The 16,917-nt window shown below is 43.5% G+C and overlaps 1 long non-coding RNA gene across 3 annotated transcripts in view; it reads right to left on the reverse strand.

Moving 5' to 3' along the window:
- LOC128052559 (uncharacterized) overlaps positions 1-16,917 on the reverse strand; it is a 51,325-nt gene that overhangs the window by 19,210 nt on the left and 15,198 nt on the right. The window contains exons 4-5 of one of the 3 annotated variants that reach the window (XR_008199825.1): positions 7,647-7,821; positions 4,774-5,235 (exon numbers count right to left, since the gene is read on the reverse strand). This is a non-coding gene — a long non-coding RNA (uncharacterized LOC128052559). Of the gene's footprint in view, positions 1-4,773; positions 5,236-6,131; positions 6,549-7,646; positions 7,822-16,917 lie in introns of those variants that run through there. The other 2 variants (XR_008199826.1, XR_008199827.1) reach the window with 2 other exon arrangements.

Raw genomic sequence — 16,917 nt, forward strand, 5'->3', positions numbered from 1 at the left:
ACTGATGGCAAATTAAAGCTATGAGGTGCTATTTTTAAATCTATCCAGTGGACAACATACTTTTGTTCAATGTAAATGTTAGCATTGGTTTCAGTTTCATACGGGCTTCTTATACTGGAGTGTGTGTGAACTGATGTAGACTTTTGATAGTATACTTGGTAACACATCTCAAAAGCCTTGAGAATATTCAGCCTCTTTGACAAAGGAAGTTCACTTCTGAGAATTTTTTCTAAGAATTCCTTAGGGTTATATGCTAGGGTTCCGTTATAGCAATGCTTGCATTGAGCAGAGACTAGGACCCATCTAAATATCTAACAATAGTGACTCAATCAGTTCAGTTCAGTTCAGTCGCGCAGTCGTGTCCAACTCTTTGCAACCCCATGAACCGCAAAACGCCAGGCCTCCCTGTCCATCACCAACTCCCGGAGTTCACTCAGTCTCATGTCCATCGAGTCTGTGATGCCATCCAGCCACCTCATCCTCTGTCGTCCCCTTCCCCTCCTGCCCCCAATCCCTCCCAGCATCAGAGTCTTTTCCAATGAGTCAACTCTTCGCATGAGGTGGCCAAAGTACTGGAGTTTCAGCTTTGGCATCATTCCTTCCAAAGAAATCCCAGGGTTGATCTCCTTCACAATGGACTGGTTGGATCTCCTTGCAGTCCAAGGGACTCTCAAGAGTCTTCTCCAACACCACAGTTCAAAAGCATCAATTCTTTGGCGCTCAATAGTGACCATTTAATCAATTTTGACATGTCCTGTGTAGCCATTAAAAATTTTATAGAAGACAATAAATGCTGGAGAGGGTGTGGAGAAAAGCGCACCCTCCTACACTATTGGTAGGAATGCATATTGGCACAGCTACTTTGGGAACCAATACAGAGGTTTCTCAAAAAACTAAAAATAGAGTTGCCATATGATCCTGCAATCCCACTCCTGGGCATATATCTGTACAAAACCGTAACTCAAAAAGATACATGCACCCCTATGCTCATAGCAGCACTGTACGCAATAGCCAAGGCACAAAAACTACCTAATTGTCCATCGACAGGTGAATGTACAAAAAAGACGTGGTACATATATACAATGGATCGTCCTAACTCTGGGATCGAGCCTGGGTCTCCTGCATTGCAGGTGGATTCTTTACTGTCTGAGCCACCAGGGAAGCCTCTATACAATAAAATACTATTCAGCTATTAAAAAGAATGAAATAATGCCATTTGAGCAACATAGAGGGACCTAGAGATCATACTAAGTGAGATAAGCCAGAAAGAGAAAGACAAATACATATGATATCATTTATACGTGGAGTCTAAAATACAACACAAATGAACATATCTATAAAACAAAACAGACCCACAGAGAGAACAAACTTGTGGTTGCCAAGGGGAAGAGGGTGTGTGGAGGTGATGGATTAGGAGTTTGGGATTAGCAGTGCAAGCTCTTACATGTAGGATGGATAAACAACAAGGACCTACTGCATAGCACAAGGAACTATTAATATATTCAATATCCTGTGATAAACCATGGAAAAGAATATGCAAAAGAATGTATATATATGCATAACTGAGTCACTTTGTTGTGCAGCAGAAGTGAATATAACATTGTTAGTCAACTATACTTCAATAAATTCTTTTTAAATGTTGTAGAAGAATATTTCATCACATGAAAAGGTGTTCAAGGTGTATATTTCTATTGCTGTTGTTACAAGGTGTATATTTCTGTTGCTGTTGTTACAATAACTTTTTTGTTCTAGTTAGTTTGTTCTTTCTTTAACGGTATGCATTTTGAGTAAAAGAAGGACATTTGGAACTGGAGCAGAAATGTGGCTCCAAGGGTGGCTTGGTGTCCCAAACCATTCTCCTGGACACAACCCGGGAGCACTCAGCCTCTGGTCTGAAGAACTCCTGGCCACGCTCTGCATTCTGTGTGCTCCATGTTGGTGTACATGGCATACCAGGGCTGGAAGAATGGTCTGAGGGTGAAATATAGCAGCCCAGCCCTCCTGGGAACTTCTCCCTGTCACGTGGCTTCTGTTCCACGTCCTCCAGGCCTGAAGCTGTGCAAGGTCCTGGACTGTCAATCAAGTAAAATCCAAGAACTGTCCCATCCTCCAGTTTACAGTAAACATGCCATCAGGCACGGGCACCCAAGCGCTGGACAGCAATTCCAGGGCAGGCACTGGGGAGCCAGCATCTTTGGGGAGAGACTTGTTTTCCCCTCATTTCCCCTCCCCTCCTCATCCCTCTCCTCTTCTCACCCTCCTCCTTTCTCTCTTCCCTCCAATCTCCTTCCTTATCCTCCTCTAGGGATAGGCCTGAGGCTAATACACTTGGGAGAGGAGAGCCTCTTTGAAAAAACAAGTACAAAATTACAAAATCGAATTCAAGTACAGGACCTTGAAAAGGTTCTGTGTAAGTGAGAGGCCGGAGCTTAAGCTTCATAGTTGTTGTTCAATCACCAAGTCGTGACCAGCTCTTTGCCATCCCGCGGACTGCAGCACACCAGGCCTCCCTGTCCCTCATCATCCCCCTGAGTTTGCAATACTGTTCTTTACAGCATCGGATTTTACTTCCGTCACCAGATATATCCACAACTGGGTGTCATTTCCGTTTTGGTCCAGCCAATTCATTCTTTTTGGAGCTAATAGTAATTGTCCTCCACTCTTCCCCAGGAGCATGTTGGACACCTTCTGGCCTGGGGGGGCTCATCGTTTGGGGTCGATTCTTTTTGCCTTTTTATACAGTTCATGAGGTTCTCACGGCAAGGACTCTGGAGTGGTTTGCCATTCCCTCTGCCAGTGGACCATGTTTTGTCAAAATTCTCCACTATGACCTGTCAGTCTTGGGTGGCCCTACACAGCATGGCTCATAGCTTCATTCAGTTACACAAGGCAGTGATTTCATGGTAAATCCACCTTTAATTCTGAATTTGGTTTTTATCACTCACATGTATTTCCTTTTAGTTTATACTGTTTATGTATTCCTGCTGTTGCCACTGCCTGAACTACGTTGAATATTGTTTTCCATATTGTTGAGCTTTATATAAATGGTATTCTCCACGACATTTTTATGCAGCTTGTTTTTCTTACTCAGTGGTACATTTGGGAAGTTTATCCATGTTGATGTGAACAACTTCAGTTTCTTTTAATTGCTATATTCCATTGTGTGACTCTCAGATTGTACCTACACTTTCCTGCTGCAGTTTTTCAGTAAGGGCAGCAGGATATGTATATAGATATAGATGTATATGCAAGTTGTAAACAAACACACAAACACACTTCAGAGCAGGTAAGTCAGTGTCATTTTGTTGTAAGACTAGACTAGAACTAGGTAAAAAAAAAACATAATTTAAAAAAGAATTCAGAAACAATCCTAGGAAATTGGTATACAATATAGAAGCATTTCAATTCGATAGAGAAAAATGGACTATTTAATAAATAGTATTGAGAGAATTGGATATATATAGATAAAATAAATAAAAGCACAAAATTACAGTTTAGATGAATTAAAAACTTCAACCTTCAAAAATACAAATTATAGAATATTAGGCAAAATGTATAGCAAAATATCATTATGATCCCAGGGAGTGAAAGTGAAAGTGAAGTCGCTCAGTCGTGTCTGACTATTTGCGACCCCATGGATTGTAGCTTATAACGCTCCTCCGTCCATGGGATTTTCCAGGCGAGAGTACTGGAGTGGGTTGCCATTTGGAACCTTAAATAAGTCATGGAAAGCAAAACTCACACAGTAAAAGGCCTAACAATTTAAATCAAATTAATGAATAAATATTATCTAAAGTATGAAAAAGCATCTGAAAAATAAAAGATACCCCAACATAGAAAACAAACATGATTATCAACCATAGACGGCAGCCCACCAGGCTATGCCGTCCCTGGGATTCTCCAAGCAAGAACACGGGAGTGGGTTGCCATTTCCTTCTCCAATGCATGAAAGTGAAAAGTGAAAGTGAAGTCACTCAGTCTTGTCCGACTCTTAGCGACCCCATGGACTGCAGCCTACCAGGCTCCTCCGTCCATGGGATTTTCCAGGCAAGAGTACTGGAGTGGGGTGCCATTGCCTTCTCCGAGATAACCAACAAGGACTTACTATATAACACAGGGAACTATATTCAATATCTTGAGATAACCTATAATGGAAGAGAAAAAAAGAATATATATATACTTATATATTGTGGTTGTTTGGTTACTGAGTCCTGTTTGACTTTTTTCAGACCCTAAGGATTATAACTTGCCACTCTTCTCTGCCCATGGGATTTCCCAGGCAAGACTACTGGAGTAGGTTGTCACTTCCTATCCAGGGGGTCTTCCTGACCTAGAGGTGGAACCCATGCCTTCTGCATTAGCAGGCAGGTTTTTTACCACTGAGCCACCAGGGAAGTGCATATATATATATAATATATATACACAAATATGTATAGCCAAATCACTTTGCTGTATATTTGAAACTAATGCAACATTGCAAATCAACTATAATTCAAAAAAAAATTTTAAAACAAAACAAAACCAGACATCCCAAACAACATGAAAGGCAAGCTGAAGACTAGGAGAAAATTTTGCAACTTATGTAACAAAGAATGGGTATAACAGATATATGTAGGGAAACAAACAAACAAAGAAATAAACACACTTTAGAAAAATGAGCAAAGGATATGAATAAGCAATTCATAAAAGAGGAAAAACATGTAAGAAGATGCTCGAACACAGTTTTCATCAGGCGTCTACTAATGAAAACATTGAAGAGATACCATTGTATACCTAATATACTGAGCATTTTGAAATGTCTGGTAGGTGAAGCATTATTGAGACTGCTGAGAAGTGGGAACTTCTGGATTCTGTTTTCATACTTCAAGACGGTGGAGCCACTTGAGAGGCAATGTGGGCGTAGCCTTGGATCCACAATTTCCTCTTGTAGGAATTTGGAGTCTTGAGACACATAGGACATTTATTGCAATGTTGTTGGAGGTAGTGAAAAATTGTTAACAATCCTAAATATCCACTCAGGCTTCTCTGGTAGTTCAGGTGGTAAAGAATCTGCCTGCAATACAGGAGAGCCAGGTTCAATCCTGGGGTCAGGAAGATCCCCTGGTGAAGGGAATGGCTACCCATTCCAGAAATATTGCTTGGAATTTTCCAGCGACAGAGGAGCCTGGCAGGTTGCAGTCCATGGGATCACAAAGAATCAGATACAACTGAGCGATTAACACTTTCAAGTATCCACTAAAAAGAGAGAGGATAATAAATAAAATACGGTATAGTAATACAATGGAATACTACTCAGCAGTTAAAAGAAATTCACTTGGTCAATATAGCAACACAATTAGATTCCAAAAATACTGCTAAATTACAAAATCACACCTTTAGTATAATGCCTCTTATGTAAACACAGCACACAAATACATCAATATACAATATAAGGTTCTGGAGGGCCTCCCAAGTGGAGCTAGTGGTAAAGAACTTGCATGCCAATGCAGGAAACATAGGACACCTGGGTTTGATCCCTCGGTTGGGAAGATCCCCTGGAAGAGGTCATGGCAGCCCACAGGTGTATTCTTGCCTGGAGGATCCATTGACAGAAGAGCCTGGTGGGCTATAGTCCATGGGGTTAAAAAAAAGTTGGACAGGACCTAGTGACTAAACAACAATACATATTTTTTTTCCTAAAATTTTCACAGTATTTGCCCATCACATTTGCAATAGGAAACCAGTTATGTGTCAAGGATTGTTGAAAGCTCAAAAATTCTTAAAAGGTCAGCTTTCAGTTCAGTTCAGTTCAGTCGCTCAGTCGTGTCTGACTCTTTGCGACCCCATGAATCGCAGCACGCCAGGCCTCCCTGTCCATCACCTTACCTTTAAATACACCCTCCTTTCTTCCCCCACCGACTTAAATACATAGCACGTGTTTGGGAAGACTGACATGTTTTATTGCAAAATTAGGTACATTCCCCAAACTGTGGAAGTAGAGAAAAAGGTTCTGGGAATTATTTAGCTTAGTTTAGGGGGATCGGGGGAAATAGCTCTTATTTTTAGCTCACCGATGTTCCATTAACCAGGACACTCCAGAGACTTAAGATTTACTGACAATCAATGTTTAACCATGGTTAAATTTAGCTACTTTCTGGGGATGAAACTTCTCAAATAGCTGAGAGATTTTCATCTCTTTTACATTTTTACATTGTAATGATCTGGAGTAGAAAAATGTCTAGAATGTTTTAGGTACTTCTCTGCCTTCTTCAACAGAAAAGAGTATCAAGTTTCAGCTTTTCCAACTTTGCTGTTTCTAAAGGTTGCCATATGGTACACTGTCAGGATCTGTCTTATAGCAACACTGTCTTTCCTGCTAAGGCTTTAGAAGTCAACTTCTTGGAATTGTTTGTAAAATAATCAGTGTATGGGGCTCACACAAAGAGGACTGCCTCAGGTAAAAGAACATACAAACTTCATGGCATCTATTCTGGCTTTTTCACAATCCCCCTTTTCCCCTCCTCTTCTTTCTGGTGTTCAGGGATGTTTTGAAAGTGCTGGCTGCAAGCCTGGAAGGTGATACAGGTAGAGAAGAAAGAACAGGATTATTTCTTGTAAAACAGTGATCTCTATCAAGATCAAAGCTTTAGCTGTTGGCACAGGGCTATTGCCATAGAACTGAGCTACCAATAGATGAAATGCAGGCATGTGCTAAGTTGCTTCAGTTGTGTCTGACTCTTTGCAACCATATGGACTGTAGCCTGACAGGCTTCTCTGCCCATGAGATTCTCCAGGCAAGAATACTGGAGTGGGTTGCCATGCCCTCCTCCAGGGGATCTTTCCAACCCAGGGGATCGAATAATTCTAAATGAAGACAAAAACCATAACCTTATAGCAATTGTACAGCATCTGCTAGAAAATTTTGTGATCTTATACAAGAATTTCCCAAGATACAGCAGGTGATTATTAATGAAGCCTTTGTAAGTAATAGCCTTATGCTGCTGCTGCTGCTAAGTTGCTTCAATCGTGTCCGACTCTGTGCGACACCACAGACGGCAGCCCATCAGGCTCCACCGTCCCTGGGATTCTTCAGGCAAGAATACTGGAGTGGGTTGCCATTTCCTTCTCCAATGCATGAAAGTGAAAAGTGAAAGTGAAGTTGCTCAGTCGTGTCCGACTCTTAGCGACCCCATGGACTGTAGCCTACCAGGCTCCTCCGTCCCCATGGACTGTAGCCTACCAGGCTCCTCCGTCCATGGGATTTTCCAGGCAAGAATACTGGAGTGGGGTGCCATTGCCTTTTCCAAACAGCCTTATACATACATACAAGTGTTGTGCTTAGTCATGTCCAACTCTTTGTGACCCCGTGGACTGTAACCCGCCATGCTCCTTTGTCCACGGGATTTTCCAGGCAAAAATACTGGAAAGCGTTGCCATTTCCTTCTTTAGGGGCTCCTCCCAACCCAGGGATTGAACCTGCATCTCCTGAGTCTCCTGCATCACAGGCAGATTCTTTACTCACTGAGCCACCTGGGAATAGCCTTGTACATCTGAGTAAGGTGGGAGTCCAAGAGGGTTCATCCAGAGCTAGACCTATAATCTCAGGCCTACTCTTTGTAAAACCAGAAAGGGGAAGGGAACAGAGGGTATGAAATGGAGCTACGAACCTCAGGAATCACAGGTAAGGTCTTTTCTTATGCACGTGCCATTTTTCCTCCTATTGCAATAATCAGGCAGCAACACAGAGAAGTGATGATTCAGAACTACATTCCAAGGCTCTGAGTCAGGAAGTTAAGGCTCCATTTGATGTTATCAGTTAGCTGGGGGTGGTAGCGACCAAATCTAATAAAAACACAAAGGACAGAAGTTTCAAATTTCTTTCAGAAGGATTGTGCTCACTCTAAAGAGTACAGGAACTGCGCAAATTGCTCCTGCCATGTGTTCGTGTGAGATAAACTCACAGAATACTGTAGCAGAGAGATGGCCTGTTCAGGTATCTCATAGAGAGATACGATGTTCATCGCTAGCAGACACAGAGCAGATGGTGGCTCCGAGTGAGTTGATGTTGTTGCTCTGAAGATTCAGAGGATGGAGGTGAAAGCATAGGAGTTAGGGATAGATGGGCTGCCTCTCCCATCTCCCTTTGCCTCAGTCCTTTTTCAGTAAACGAGGAAGCTCATCCTTTCCCAGCCTTAGAAAAGGCAAAAATAAATGATGCCTGTGAAAGTGCTTAGAGTTACTTGGAAACAAATGTGACTGTGTTAAAATGAAGCATCATATTGTCTCTGCTTGGGCTTCCCTTGGTGGTTCAGTAGTAAAGAATCTGCCTGCCAGTGCAGGAGACACGTGTTTGATCCCTGGCTCAGGAAGATCCCCTGAGAAGGGAATGGCAATTCACTCCAGTATTCTTGCCTGGGAAATCCCATGGACACAAAAGCCTGGCAGGCTAAAGTCCATGGGGTCGCAAAGAGTCAGACACAACTGAGCAACTAAACAACAATTGTCTCTCCCAAAAGACCTAATCCTTGTAAGAGAACAGGAGAAAGTTCTTTGGTTTATCAACTGTTCCCCTTTAGGGTAAGCTCAGTCTGAAGGTTGGTTCCCATTCTAGGGATTCAGAACAACCACAGCCTTGGGGGGATATTGTGAATATGCCTGAACTCCTAGAATACGTGTCCTGGCAAGGGTCTGAAGATCACTTCCCTCATTGCATAGACACAGAAATGAAGGCCCAGAGAGGTGAATGGACTTCTCTGAGGTCACATGGCTTTTTTCAAATACACGGCTTCAGTTGATGAGCCCAGGGCCCTTTTCACAGACTTTCTCAAAGTGGGGTCCTCTGAGAGTGCATGTCAGAATCACCTGACATGTATATGGGGGTACCAGGGAGGTATTGGTGAAGAGAGTTGATTATATAAATGCATATTCCCTGACCTGAATCACAAGCTTTGGGAGCAAGTACCTGAGAATCTGTATTTTAGGATGAAACAATTCTTTTTTTTTTTGGCTGCACTGAGTCTTCATTGCTTCACGCGGGCCTTCTCTAGCTGTGGCAAGCAGTGGCTACTCTCTAGCTGCAGTGTACAAGCTTCTCTTTGCAGTGGCTTCTCTTATTGTGGAGCATGGACCCTAGGCACATGGACTTCAGTAGTTGTGGTGCATGGGTTTAGTTGCCCCATGGCAGGTGGGATCTTCTTGGACTAGGGATCGAATCTGTGTTCCCTGCACTGGCAAGTGGATTCTTAAGGATGTCAAGGATGAGGGAAGTCAAGGACGAGGCGATTCGTACACAGCTCTGCTTTATTTCAACAATACCTCGAAGTGTTGCTTCTAAATTGCCTACGTAAAACGGCCACGCTTAAGGAATCATCTCCTAGAGAACATGGAAAGGACACATGCTATTAGTTGCCACCAGACAATGCCATGTCCTCAATTAGCTACGTTGTATGACAGTCTCCTGTAGGGCACCGTCATCTCCTTGAATGTTCTGAACAATCAAAGCACATTTGGGAAACAAACACAGCTCATGTGGTCCCTTTAAGAGCCTCTCTTTGCCTGGGTTTGGGGATGGGTGTGGTCTCCTTTGCAGGTCACTCCCAGCTTATCTTACTGTCCCCGCCACCTCTCTGAGACATCTGGTTTCATACATGTGTCTCTGGCCTGAAAGTAGATAGATTCTGATACAGGGCTGAACCCACCCTTCCCTTAATCAACGCAGAGTGACTTGTCAGGTCCATGGGAGATAAATAAAGCTGAGATCGTCCCTGTAGAAGCCTCTTGGGAGGTTAAATAGGGTATGTAAACAAGTGATGGGGTTGCCAGCGGCTTCCACGTAATGCCCATGAAAGGCTCTTTGCACAAGGACATCAGCTGGGCTGGGCATATCCAAGCAGAGTTCATCTGAACGAGATGAAAACCTCTGAACCCAGCTGGATCCCTGGTTACTCCATAATGGCTCAAGGTTAGGGAGGATCTGTCTCTTGTGTGCTCACGCACTGGACTTCTCCCTTCCTGCCTCCCAGCGGGTCCTTACCGGGCTTCAGAGTGCCCAGCTGTATTACTTTCTCCTCTGCCTAGGCAGCAACAGCAAAGATGGAGCCAGATTTCAAGAGAGGCCCTGTCGTAGAGAAGCACTCATTAAACGACAACCTTCATGTCAGCAAAACCCCAGGGTGTAACAAAAGAGAACTGCAGAACTTCCCTTTGATCTGCACCTATTTTTTTTAAAAAGGTAGTTTTTAGGTTTGCGGAGAGGTCAGAGAGGGTTGTTATTTGAATTTCTCTGAAATCTGCTCTAGAAAACCAAACCAGAGGCTCCAAGGAAGCAGGGGCCTGGTGTTCCCCCAAACTCAACTCAGTGTCTAGCAGCTAAGACAGTGCTCAAAAACGTGTCAGATAATAAGCCACTATCTGGAGGTGGGACTTCCCTGGTGGCTCAGTGGTGGAGAATCCACCAGCCAATGCAAGAGACATGGGTTCTATCCCTAGGTTGGGAAGATCCCTTGGAGAAGGGAATGGCTACCCACTATAGTATTTTTGCCTGGAGAATCACATGGACAGAGAAGCCTGGCAGACTATAGTCCATGGGGTCACAAAAGACTCAGATATGGCTGAGCGATCGAACAACAACAATCTGAGGGTGACCTCTGGAGACACAGCCACTTCCTGCTAAATGGCATTCATTGACACACGGTGACTGATCACACAGTCCAGGGTACGAGCTGCAGACTTCCAGATTCAGCAGCCCTGCTTCTGTTGGTGCCTTGAGAGTATTTTCATGATCAGGGGCTGATTTGTATTTATCAGACTCCCCAAATTGATGTGTTGGACTGGAATGCCAAGTTACCCAGGAATCACAGTGAGAAATAAATGTGCTGGGGCCTCACGTGTCCTCTTTTGGTGAGCTAATCCTCCTAGAAACCAAAGCGTGACCAGATAGTGACCTAGTGAGCAGACAACCAGAACCAGAGAGACCAAATGAATCAGATTTCTCAGGGCAACAAGATAAGTAACAGGCTTTTACACAACTGCCCAGCCAAAGGCAGACTTCCCTGGTGGCTCAGAGGTAAAGAATCTACCTGCAAAAGCAGGAGACACGGGTTCGATCCCTGAGTTGGGAAGATCCCCTGGAGAAGGAAATGGTAACCCACTCCAGTATTCTTGCCTGGGAAAACCTATGGACAGAGGAGCCTGGCAGGCTATAGTCCATGGGGATCACCAAAGAATCGGGCATGACTTGGCAACTAAACAACAATAAAACCAGCTATAGGCACCAAAATATAGCCCTGGATCAGCGCTCACGACTTCAATGTGTCCTGGTTTCTAGGGGGCTGTCACAGGAGGGGACATTGAGGCTTTGCAGAGGGTGCCTCTTCCTACCTCTCTGCACAGACAGGTGCTGCTGAGGTTTCCATCTCTGACTCTCCTTTCACTTCCAGATTTCAAGACCATTTCTGAACAGCCCATTGTTTTATTCCCCCAGTTTTATTGAAATGTAATTGACACATAGTTCTGTGTGACTGTTAAGCTGTATGCTTAATGACTTGAAGTATGTATGTTGCAAAATGTTACCATAATAAGTTTAGTTAACATCCATCACCTCATACAATTACAAAATATTTTTTATTCCTGATGAGAGCATTAAGGATCTGTATCTGTTACTAACTTTCATATATACTATACAGTGGCTTTAATTGTAGTCATCACATGGTACATTAATTCCCAGGACTTATTTATCTTGTAACTGGAAGTTTGTACCTTTTGAGTCCATCCAATTCCCCTCTCCCCTCTACCTCCCGGAAACACAAATCTGTTCTCTTTTTCTGAGTTAGGTTTTATTAGAGTCTACGTCTATATGAGATCATGTGGTATTTGTCTTTTTCTGTCTGTTTACTTACAGGTGGTGCTAGTGGTAAAGAACTCGCCTGCCTATCAGATGTAAGAGACCCGGGTTCATTCCCCTGGAGAAGGGAATGGCAACCCACTCCAGTATTCTTGCCTGGAGAATCCCTTTGACAGAGGAGCCTGGCGGGCTATAGTCCACTGGGTCACAAAGACTCAGATTTGCAAAATGTCGGACACGACCGAGTGACTTAGCACCCACACATGCAATGCATTTACTTAGCAGAATGCCTTCAAGGTCCATTTTTTTTTTTCTTTAATTGGAAAATTGTTACTTTCAATCCATTATCAGTCAGATTTTGGGAAGCTGGGCATCCTCCCCTCTCTTTCAGGTGACAGCCACCTCTGATGTGAGCAGACTTTGGACTTATAACACCCAGAAGGAAGCTAAAGTTCCTCCTTGCCAAAGTGGTGAAGGGTATCGTTCTGTAGCCACCCCATGCCCCCTCACCAAGTACTGGCATGCATGCTCAGTTGGGTCTGACTCTGCAACTCCATGAATTGTCGCCTACCAGACTCTTCTGTCCAAGGAATTTTCCAGGCAAGAATACTGGAGTGGGTTGCCAGTTCCTTCTCCAGGGGATCTTCCCCACCCGGGAAGATAATCTGAGTCTCTTGCATTAGCAGGCAGATTCTTTACCACTGTGCCACCTAGGAAGCCCCCAAGAACTAACTGATAACAGTTATAAATCATATTTCTAGATAGAAGATCAATTTAGGGAATTTTTTGTTTGCTTCACCTTTTCCTCCCTCTACCCTCTCAGTGCCATGGGTACAAAGAGCTTAGATGGATGTAGGTCAAAACCTCTAAAGTCAACTAAGGAGGCCACTGCTACTGAGAAATTCACTAGCATGGACTGTCTGATCTGCCTGAGGAGTCTCTGGTTTCTTTTGGGAACAGAAATCTTCAATCTGTGAGATCCAGCACATGGCAACAGAGAAACAACCACCCAGAAGTCACAGGGAGCAGAAGACCATGGAATCAGAAGGAAATGATGATCAGAGAGCACCCAGGACAGTGGTCAGTGCTTCCAGGCACTGGATGTTTGTTGACTGACTGTCTGAAGGACTGAATGACTACTTGAATAACCCAACCTCCTCGTTACACAGAGGAGGAAACTGAAGCCACAGTGGATGTTGATTTGCTGAGTCACATAGCATAGCAATGGCACCTGGGGCTGGCTTGTAGGGGACCTGAGTCTCAGCTCTGTGCTCGTGTTATCACAATGATGGCAACCGGAAAAATTAAGGAGAGATGGGGTGGAGGGAAGGAAATAAGGAATCATAAAAGAGTAAAATGACTTAAAATACAGGCATACCTTGCTTTATTGCACTTTGCTCTAACAGGCTTCGCAGATATTGCGTTTTGTTTTGTTTTTTAATGAATTGAAGGTTTGTGGCCACCCTGCAAAGTCAGATGATGGTTTGCAGTTTAGACATAATGTTATGTGTGTGAGCTCATCATGTCCAACTCTTTGCAGCTCCATAGATTGTAGCTTGTCAGGCTCCTCTGACCACGGAATCCTCCAGGTGAGTATACTGGAGTGGGTTGCCATTTCCTACTCCAGGGGATCTTCCCAACCCAGGGATCCCCTTCATAGTTAATAGACTACAGTATAGCATGAACATAACTTTTAAAAATTAAAAAAAATTATATTGGAGTATAGTTGATTTACAGTGTTATATTAGTTTCAGGTGTATGGCAAAGCAAATCAGTTAGGAATATACATGTATCCATTTTTTTTTTTTATTTTCTTCCCAAGCAGGCCATTACAGAATGTTGAGTAGACTTCCTGAAACATGCCTGGTCTAAACTGAGATGTGCTGTGAGTAAGAAATATACACTGATTTCAAGGACAATATGAGAAAAGGGTAAAGTGAGCTTGTGGCACAGTGTTAAAGAATCTCCCTGCCAATGCAGAAGATGCGGGAGACCTGGGGTCTATCGCTGGGTCGGGAAGATCCCCTGGAGTAGGAAATGGCAACCTACTCCAGTATTTTCGCCTGGAAAATCTCATGGACAGAGGAGCCTGGTGGGCTATAGCAGACATGACTGAGCAACTGAGCATGCATGCTTGAAAAAAGAATATAAAATATCTCATCATAAATATATTGAATAAATTGGAATAAACAACATATATTATTAACATTCATTTCTCTGTTTCTTTTACTATTTTTAATGTGGCAACCAGAAAATTTTAAATTACATTAATGGCACTGTATTTCTATTGGGCAGTGCTGGTCGAGTCTGCTTCAAAGCATTTAAAGACCATCTCAAATACAGAGTGCAATGCTCATAAAATTAAAATGGGCATTGAGTGTATGGAAGCGGTTGTATTCTCCAGCCATTATTTTCAATCACCTTTTAAGTAAAGAAACATAAAGGTGGTGACATGGAAGATTGTGATGGAAATAGCAAGGTAGCCTGCTTCCTGCTTATTAATCAGAGAAATTGACCCTGAAAGACAATAATGATACAGTCAGTGTTGGTTCAGGCTTCACGCCTCTCATAGGACATCTTGACTTTCTTAACATCCTCAGAAGCTGTTGGGGGCATTTGATGCCCCCAGGGAGGAGGAATAAAGAGTAAGGAGGCAGTATGGAGTTACTGGAAGACCTGGCTAGCTCAGCGCAGCTTCATGTAAGTCACCAAGCCTCTAGGTTTCACCCTCGGTGCAGTCCTTGTGCTTTACCACAGTGCTGTCTCTGGAGCCCCCATCCTCAGCCTTAGAACCCGGAAGGGCTTGAGCACAGACTGGAGATCTGTATGCCTCCTTTTCCTGTTTATAAGATGGAGACTACGACAGTGCTTTCTTACAGACTGATAGAGACTCAACAAGAGAATGCATGCCTAGTAAATGCCTCCAAAATGTTAAAAATAAATCAAAACTTATGAACTGAAAAGGATCTTAAAGGCCACTCAGTCCAACTCCCACCCAAACTCACGAGTGCCCATGCATTTCCCCTGATATCTGGTCTCCCTTTGTTCACTGCCAATGGTGGGAATCCTATCATCTCATAGCGCAGACCTTGTTTGTTTGTCTTTAAATTATATTTTATTGTGATGAAGTAGCATACTGTTACCATTTGAATCATTTTAAAGCGTATAGTTCTGTGGCATTGAGTACATTTGCTTGTTGTTATATGAACTTCCCACCATCCAGCTCCAAAACTTTTTCATTATGTGAAAGAAACTGTACCTATTAAACAATAACTCCTCATTCTTTTGTCCCCCCAGACTCTGGTAACCATCGTTGTTTCTGTCTCTATGAGCTTGACTACTTTAGGTATCTCAAGTAGATGGAACCCCATAGCATTTGTTCTTTTGTGTCTGGCTTATTTCACTTAGTGTAATGTGTTCAAAAGCAGAGACATTACTTTGCCGACTAAGATCCATCTAGTCAAGGCTATGGTTTTTCCTGTGGTCATGTATGGATGTGAGTTGGACTGTGAAGAAGGCTGAGCACCGAAGAATTGATGCTTTTGAACTATGGTGTTGGAGAAGACACTTGAGAGTCCCTTGGACTGCAAGGAGATCCAACCAGTCCATTCTAAAGGAGATCAGCCCTGGGATTTCTTTGGAAGGAATGATGCTAAAGCTGAAACTCCAGTACTTTGGCCACCTCATGTGAAGAGTTAACTCATCAGAAAAGACTCTGATGCTGGGAGGGATTGGGGGCAGGAGGAGAAGGGGATGACGGAGGATGAGATGGCTAGATGGCATCACTGCCTCGATGGACGGGAGTCTGAGTGAACTCCGGGAGTTGGTGATGGACAGGGAGGCCTGGCATGCTGCGATTCATGGGGTCGCAAAGAGTCGGACACGACTGAGCGACTGAACTGAACTGAACTGAATGTCTTTAAGAGTCATCTATGCTGTAGCATGTGTCAGAGTTTCTTTCCTTTTTAAAGCTGTATAATATTCCATGGTATGTGCATACCACATTTTGTTTATCCATTCATCTGTTGATGGACACTCAAGATTTTTTTTTAGACTGTTTTGATGTGGATCATTTTTAAAGACTTTATTGAATTTGTTACAGAATTGCTTTTGTTTTATGTTTTAGTTTTTTGGCCGTGAAGCATGTGGGATCTTAACTCCCTGACAACCTGCACCCCCTGTATTGGAATGGGGAGTCTTAATCACTGGACTTCGATGGAAGTCCTGACCCTCAGGTTTTGAATGTCTCTAACTATCACTTCTGCCACCAAGTAAGCTCAGTTGTGCCTTCCTGTGACTTAAACCCATCTACCCAGGTCTGCCCTTGAGCAAGAGCATCAGCTGGGTCCCTGCCCACAAAAATCCCTGGATGTGAACCACCACCTCCTCAAAGACTGAGCAGTGTTTCCTAATTTCCAGACTTTCTGCCATTGTGGTTTAAGTCTTCGGATCCACTTAAGTTCTTTGGACTGCAAGGAGATCAAACCAGTCAATACTAAAGGAAATCAACCCTGAAGGACTGCCAATGGAAGGATTGTTGCTGAAGTTGGAGCTTCAATACTTTAGCCACTTGATGCAAAGAGCCGACTCATTGGAAAAGACCCTGATGCTGGGAAAGATTGAAGGCAAAAGGAGAAGGGAGCAACAGAGGATGAGATGGTTAGATAGCATCACCAACTCAATGGACATGAATTTGAGCAAACTCTGGGAGATGGTAAGGACAGAGAATCCTGGCATGCTGCAGTCCAGGTGGTCACAGAGAGCTGGACATGGCTTAGTTACTGAACAACAACACTGATATAGAGGGGCTTCCCCCGTGGCACAGTGGTAAAGAATCTGCCTGCCAATGAAGGAGATGCAAGAGACATGGTTTCGATCCCTGGGTCAGGAAGACCCCCTGAGTAGGAAACGGCAAGCCACTCCAGTATTCTTGCGTGGGAAATCTCATGGACAGAGGAGCCTGGAGGGCTACAGTCCATAGGGTCACAAAGAGTCGGACATGACTTAGTAACTGAGCATGCATACATGAAACTTCCTGATCTTGTGTTCAAAATGAATCACCCTAAACACATACATGTAGGAAGCTTCTCGTATTC

This window comes from Budorcas taxicolor, chromosome 8 (assembly GCF_023091745.1).
Source record: "Budorcas taxicolor isolate Tak-1 chromosome 8, Takin1.1, whole genome shotgun sequence".
In the NCBI taxonomy this organism is placed as follows: domain Eukaryota; kingdom Metazoa; phylum Chordata; class Mammalia; order Artiodactyla; family Bovidae; genus Budorcas; species Budorcas taxicolor.